General features: G+C 42.5%; 1 protein-coding gene across 4 annotated transcripts in view; it reads left to right on the forward strand.

The window, feature by feature from the left end:
- The window catches only part of rab15 (RAB15, member RAS oncogene family), a 141,925-nt gene that overhangs the window by 110,280 nt on the left and 23,736 nt on the right, over positions 1-7,909 (forward strand). The window lies entirely within an intron of this gene.

Raw genomic sequence — 7,909 nt, forward strand, 5'->3', positions numbered from 1 at the left:
CTAGACCAGCATTTATTACCCATCCCTAATTGCCCCTTGAGAAGGTGGTGGTGAGCTGCTTTCTTGAACCGCTGTAGTCCATGTGGTGTAGGTGCACCCACAGTGCTGTTGGGGTGGGAGTTCCAGGATTTTGACCCAGCGACAGTGAAGGAACAGCGATATATTTCCAAGTCAGGATCATGTGTGGCTTGGAGGGGAACTCGCAGGTACTGGTGTTCCCACGGGTCCACTGCCCTTGTCCTTATGGGTTGTAGTAGTTGAGGTTTGGAAGTTGCTGTCAAAGGAACCTTGATGAATTGCTGCAGTGCATATTATGGATGGTACACGGTGCTGCCAATCGGCTCTGGTGGTGGGGAATGTGAATGTTTCAGGTGGTGGGTGGAGTGCCAATCAAATGGGCTGCTTTGACCATCAAGCTTCTCCAGTATTGTTGGAGCTGCACTCATCCAGGAAAGGGTATTATATCACACCTTGTAGATAGTGGACTGGCTTTGTAGAGTCAGGAGGTGAGTTACTCGCTGTAGAATTCCCGGCATTTGACCTGTTCTTATAGCCACAGTATTCATACTGCTGGTTCAGTTAATTTTCTGGTCAATGCTCACCGCTAGGATGTTGGTGTTAGAGAATTCAGCGATATTAATGCTGTTGAACATCAAGGGGCGATTGTTGGATTCTCTCTTGTTGGAGGCGGTCATTGCCTTGTACAAGTCTGGCACAAACATCAACTTGCCACTTATAGCCCGAGCCTGACTGTTGTCCAGGGATTGCTGCATTTGGGCATGGACTGCTTTAATATCTGAGGAGTCATGAATGGTGCTGAGCATTGTGCAATCATCAGCGAACATCCCCACTTCTGACCATATGATGAAGGGAAGATTTTAGTTTTTACTCACTCACGGAATGTGGGTTTCACTGGCTGGGCCAGCATTTAATGCCCATGTTATGACACACCAGTTGGGAAAGGCTGTTATTTAAAATCCCAGAGGGAAACTTTAAACAACTGTCACAACCGATATTTTCAAGTGGTATGTTTGAGATTGAAGCTCTAAATTCAGGAATAAGACCACGAGTTCTCAAGAGGTTTTTATATCAAACTACATGAGACATTTATTAATTTACACAAGTTAAACATCTACACATGACTGCAAATTACTACTACCATAACTTTTTAACACACTCCCAAACTAATCTCCACCAAGGCAGCAATAACCCATAGACTTTAAGCAGACACCAGGCAAAGCATTTTCACCTCACAAATTCAAAATGAGGTTCCTTTCACTTTGGTTCCTTTGCAGACAGTTGTAGGCTTTCAGCTGCTTTGATGTTACATGCCTCTGCCCTATACACACAACTGCTTTCTATTATACCCAGCACCTCTCTTTGAAAGTAAATTCTCATTGTATCATCAGGCCCTTTGAATTACACCTCTTCTAACAATAAAACCCCTTTCATAGTACCAATTTTATTAGTAATATAAACATTGCTTGGTCTCTTCTAGCTAGGTGCAAGATTTCACTCCCTTTCTTGAATGCTCTGTTCAACAAAATACAAATGTACCTTTACCCCTCCGTTTACATCTCAAAACTACTATACATCAAAGCACCCAGACTAGCTGGCTTTTATCTAATTAACACACACGCAGACTAAACCTCTTTTTAAAAAAAATTTCCAATAACATTATACATTAGTAGCTTCATGGCACCCATCCCTAGTTGCCCTTCAGTTGCCTTCTTGAACCACTGCAGTCCATGTACTGTAGGTACACCCACAGTGCTGTTAGGGAGGGAGTTCCAGGATTTTGACCCAGCGACAGTGAAGGAACATTGATGAAGAAACCGAAATGCTTGGGGCCTAGGCGAATGTCCTGAGGAACTCTTACAGTGATGTCCTGGAGCTGAGATGGTTATTCCACAGAAAGTTATAATATTCTTCAAAAATGCAAAATAACATCTAAAATATATTTTAAGAATTTCCTTTCACTTTTCTTTCTCATTTGTAAATTTTTTGTCAATGAATGGGTATTTTTATCATCTTTCAATCTCTTTCTCCCATCTAACCATTTAATATTGCATTCCTCTTGCACTACATTTTCACAGTCAGGGAGTCACTTATATAGATGATACCAGCGACAATCTCTAGTGCATCCAGTTTACATGGCTAAGGTTGGAAGAAAAGCTTGTATTACTGCGTGGAATGCAATAAACAACATGCGGCAACTGCTGTTCAGTCACACTCTGTATTCTATCCAATAGGAAGAGTATAGAGAAAAGTATATGGAGAAACAGCTTGTGTTTGATATCGTTTTTGGGATGGGATTTTATTTTCCGTTATATAGTGCAAGTTTATCTGTTGTAGAAACCATCAACAGAAAGGTGAGATGGCTCATGTTAATTTATTACCCTCTTTGTGCTACCCGTGCCTCATCTGGTCTAGGAGTAGGAAAATTAATGTCATCTTCTTCAGTCTCCAGACTCAAACTCATGCTGCTCCATATCACAGAATCATGTAATTGTTATAGCACAGAAGGAGGCCATTCAGCACATCATGTCTGTATCAGCTCTCCCAATGAGCAATTCACCTATTACCATTCTTCCGCCTACTCCCCTCTCCCCGTAACCTGCACATCCTTCTTATTCAGATAACAGTCTAATTCCCTTTTGAATGCCTTGATTGAATTTGCCTCCACTGCAGTCTCAGGCAGTGCTTTCCAGACCCCAACCACTTACTGCGTGAAAAAGTTTTTCCTCATGTCACTTTTGCTTCTTTTGCCAGTTACTTTAAATCTGCACCCTCTTGTCCTCGATCCTTTCACGAGTGGGAACATTTTCTCCCTATCTACCCTATTCCAGACTCCTCGTGATTTTGAATGCACCTATCAAGTCAGCCTTCTCTTCTCCAAGGAAAACAGTCCCAACTTCCCCAATCTGTCATCATAGCTGAAGCTCCTCATCCCTGCAACCATTCTCATGAAGCTTTTTTGGTCATTGGCACCAGAATGGGATGTGTTCGCTATTTCACCACTCCATCCTGATGAAGCTCAAAGGGAAGGACAAGGAGCAGCAGCTCCTCTTTAAGGCCTTCGGACTGAACATTCATTCAACAATTTCAGACCATAGCCACTGTGCCCCTTTTTTCAGTCAGTAATTGTTCGTAATAATTCTGCTGTTGCCATTTACGCCCTCTCTGGAAGCATATTTTATTTGTTCCATGATCAGTAAGATCCCATCAAGTACTGCACGCAGGACACTATTATCGAGTACCTGGCACATCCAATCAATGGCAATGTGCAGCTAAAAGGAAAAAAGCCAAGAAGAACTGGCCAAGGCCACAAGAGGGAAACTTAGATTTACATTTCCACAGTTAATAATGTTCATATGTCAACTTGACTTAGGTGAATTATTAAAACTATCTATCTCCAACAGTTTTACTCCAGGGTAATTTGAGTTCCAGGTCATAAAGTTCAGGGTAAACATTGGAGAAGTTATTTTAATATAAATGAGTTAATGACTTGGATCAAATAGTGCAGATAGGGATTTCACACAAAAAAAGGCATTAAGTCATGAATTAGATATACCCCCCACTGGAATTTCTGTATCTGAGTCCAGTGTTTGGAACTTGCATCCGCCACAGATATTTACTCGGTATCGGTGCTACTTTACACTCTACGGGTGGAATTTTACAGCCCTATCTCAGCCGTAAAATGCGGCGAGCCTTTCAAAAGCCCATTGACCTCGGTGGGTCCGGAAGATCCCACCAGGGGGTGGGGGGGGTGGGGGGGGGAGTAATATTCTGCCCCAGATTTTCCAGAGATAAATCATGCAAAAAGTGACCATTTGCTACTATGACAGCTTGCGCTGAATACCTCAGCCCTAAGCCTCATATGCTTGTCTTCATGTAGTTGAGAAGTGTTTGCCCTTCAAATCTTGGTGTTCTGTTCCTCCAATCCAGTCTCTCAAGCAGCAGTGTGAGTTTCTTTTAAGGTACGTATATAAGAACGATTCGTCACCTGCACTTGTTGCCAGGGTTATTTCTTTATGTCCCTGATTTGGGTGGGGAATTGAGTGAGCAAGGGCTGAAGTGGCTGGCAAACCAGCAAGGCTTTAACTCCCAGCTTGTACTTGCATCCCCCCGGTCAATTCCCCATCTAAAACTGGCAGGTGGTGGCACCTGGCTGGTGGGCAACAGCATGATCTCAGAAGGCAGCAGGCCACAAGCATCATTGGAACAAGCCCAGCCCTTAGCTAAGTCACGAGCAGGGGTTTCAGGAGGAGTTTGAGGTTGGCTGGGGAACTGGAAAGCGCAACTATTCTTGTGAACCCTAGAGGAGGATGCCTACAAGGAATTTTTTAAAAAGACAAATAAAGGCTTTAAACCTTGCCTGACCCTTGTGTTTGGTAGCTGTGCTTGCCTTCAAAATCTTCAGCCACTTGGCCCACCTGGGAGAATGTATGGGGGTTGGAGAAGGTCATTCAGCCCCTCAAGCCTGCTTCCCCATTCAATAAGATCATGGCTGAACTTCACCAACTGAGGACCATGCTTAAAAAAGCAGTCAGGTCTCAATGATGTCATCAGTGTATGACCTACATACGGCATGTGTGGAGAGAGAAACAGAGTTAATGTTTCCAGTCCTTATGACCCTTCTTCAGAGCTCTGAAGAAGAGTCTTACGGGCTGGAAACGTTAACTCTGTTTCTCTCTCCACAGATGCTGTCAGACCTGCTGAGTTTTTCCAGCATCCGCAGCATTTTGCATTTACGATCTACATATTGGTCCCCAGCGAGTGTCCTTCTTGTCTAGAAGAGCTGGTCAAAATCCTAGCCTTGGGTTCAGTTTGGGATGTTGCCGGTTGAATGTGCCTCGTGATTTTAACTGCCCGTCCGGTTTCCACTGAGCAAGCAGGATTAAAACCACATGCCGAGCTGATAACGTTTTAATTTTTAACAGAAAGACCAGTATGAGTAACCATTTTACAATATTGCTGAAAAGAGAGCGAGGTTGCTGAAGTTTTTCGTCTTGCGCTCATCAGGACAAGAATGGGAAATTTGAAAGTGTGCAGGGAGTGAGTCCCAAGCTGCTGACTCCCACATTTCATTCCAGTGCATTACATTGTGTGCGGGAGAGGCGGGCTGTCAATTTCAGTATGTTAACCATCAATTAGAGCGGTTTTGAAGTTTAAGTTTGGCTCCACAGGTTTTCCGGTCTTCTTGGAACTGGCCAGTGCAGGCAAGGCAAGAACGTAGAGGCAATTGAGAGTGCTGAAGCCAAGACAGGCAAATATGTCAATAAAATATTCTGTACTCACAGATACTTTCTTACCTGCTTGTTTGTTCACAGTGCTTCTGCTGAGGGGTTAATTCACAAACACTGAAGGTTCAGAGGACTGGCACAAGTAAATAACTTCAAAACATGAGAGAGGTTTTTTTTTATTTTGTGAGTCTCCTCCCACCCCTGGCCTTTCTTCTCCCAGATACCATGTACCATATCCTGCCAAGTGGTCAAGCAGCTAACTAGCTCTCAGGACTCTTCCAAAGCTATTTTTGTACAAGGGAGTTGAGGATGTGCAGGAGTTATCTTGGTGACACATTAGGTGCTCTGAATTCTTTCCTTATGAAGAATTGCCCAAAGATAATTTTCATCTTCACCCTTGGACATTGACTTGGAAGAGCAGATCAATCGGCCATTGTAGAGTCTGTTTGATTCTCATCACCTCGAAATCAAGGAGATACAAATTAAGTGGGTTGTATATCAGGCAGGTAGTCCATTCCACCAGATTGCTGACCAGGGATAAGGGTAAAGATAAAGATCATTTTGCCTCCCCCCCCCCCACACCCACCACCCCACCCCCCAACTTCCTCCCATCCAAGCTCTACCTTCTGCTTGGGCTCACTCCTTGAAGCATAGCATGGACACCTGGACATCAAAAGGAAAGCTATGGAGCACTGCACTGTCAAGATTTGAATGAATATCCCACAAAAATTTTCTTGCACACACGTCACTGTGTCTCTCTATCGGGGTTCTGATGTAATGCTATTTTTCATGAACACTAGAGCTTTGGAACTTAGACTCGTACAATACATGCCATGTTTTTAATCTTGCAAATTTCAGAGCAGTAAATCTAAGAATAATCAGTGCTCCGGAGCATGTCAGAAATCTCCAAACTCATTTAGGATGTTCTGCTTTAAACCAAAAGACATTTAGAGGTACATTCCAACGTTATTTCGATATCTCAATGTCTTAGAAATTGGGGGTGGAATTTTACTGCCCCTCCCGCTGGTGGGATTTTCCAGTCCCGCCGAAGTCAATGGACTTTGAATGGCTCGTCGCTTTTTGTGACCCTGTTGCAATGGGCCGTAAAATTCCACCCTGGGTATCAGATACCCGTGAGTATGGTGGTGTAGTGGTTACGTTACAGGACTTTTAATCCAGGGGTTTGGAATAACAACTGCGATGAATATGAGTTCTAAACTCACCACGTCGGTTTGAAATCTGTTATCAGTGATCTAATTGAAAGGGCTGAATGTTTCTGTAAGTGACGACGAAGCTGTTGGATTTTCGGAAGAAGCCTTTGGTGGAAATCGGCCTTCTGGCATAAATGTCACTCCAATCATTGTGGTTGACTCTTAACTACCTTCTGAAGCGGTCTGACAAGCCACCCGGTTGTATCAAATTGCATTTTCCTCCTTAGGGCAACTAGGGACGGACGACAAATATCAGCTTTCTCAGGATGAATATATTTTAAAAATTACTCATATTCTTTATCTGGTGTAATTGTGTTGGTTCAAATATGAAATGTGTGACAACCTCAAACACACACACGCCTACATTTCTTTTTATTGTTCAAAATTAATTGCTCACCAAAGGAAGCATTTCAAAAAAACAAGCAGGAACCAAGCAAGATTGTGAGGATACTGTATGAATCAAGGAAATGATATGAAATGTTAGTTAACCGCTGGCAGGAATCATTGATCATTATATTCGAGCAGCGTTGAAAACCATGTGGGTTAGTTGTGCATTGGAACAGCACACTCTCATATCTGCGTCACTGTTGAAAAATGAGACAATGCTCCTCCCAGCTGGAGAATCATGTCCAACTAATATGAATGGCCCCTTGTAACCAGATCAACAACTCTCTCTATTAGTCTATTTGCTTTGTTCACAATATTCAATAGCAATTTTAACTCTGACCTCACTTTAGTGGTATCAAAAGTCACAGCAATGTCCAGAGAATTAGGGATGTGTAATGAATGCTGACCTTGCCAGTGACACCCACACAACCTGTGACTATATAAGTTTAAAAAAATTGTATTAAGATCAATCCAAACTGCAGAATCCAATTCACGGTCCCTCAAACAAAGGAAAACAGCTGGAAAATATGGATTCTTAAAATACACTGTAAACTCCCTGGACCAGAATGGTTGGGATCAAGTTAATTCTAGAGTTTGGGATTTTCTGGATTACAGAATGACCTAAGAATGCTTAACTGCAAAAATGTGAACTGGAGAACACCATAGATATAAATGTTTACCTAAAAGATAATATAGTGATAAAACATTGTAAAGCAGTAATAAAAATTGTTTTACTTATCCAAACACTACTTATCCAAGTGTTGTACTAAAATGATGCAATGAGTTCCTTGAGTCTGCTCAAAAGATTTCTGTGCAGCTGGTGTTTCCAAACAATAGATTTCCAGACTGAAGCGGTTGCAGTCTATAGGTATTATAGCTAGTTCTTTCTACCCTTGTATAATGATCTTTCTCACTGTTGCCAAATGATTCACTTCCAGATTTCCTTTTTGTATTTATAAAGCGCCCTTAATGCAGGAAAATGTCCGAAAATGCTTCACAGGAATATAACCAGACAAAAGTTCGGCATCAAGCCAAAGAAGGAGACACTAGGACATCAATGTTTTG

This window comes from Carcharodon carcharias, chromosome 20, assembly GCF_017639515.1.
Source record: "Carcharodon carcharias isolate sCarCar2 chromosome 20, sCarCar2.pri, whole genome shotgun sequence".
In the NCBI taxonomy this organism is placed as follows: Eukaryota; Metazoa; Chordata; class Chondrichthyes; order Lamniformes; family Lamnidae; genus Carcharodon; species Carcharodon carcharias.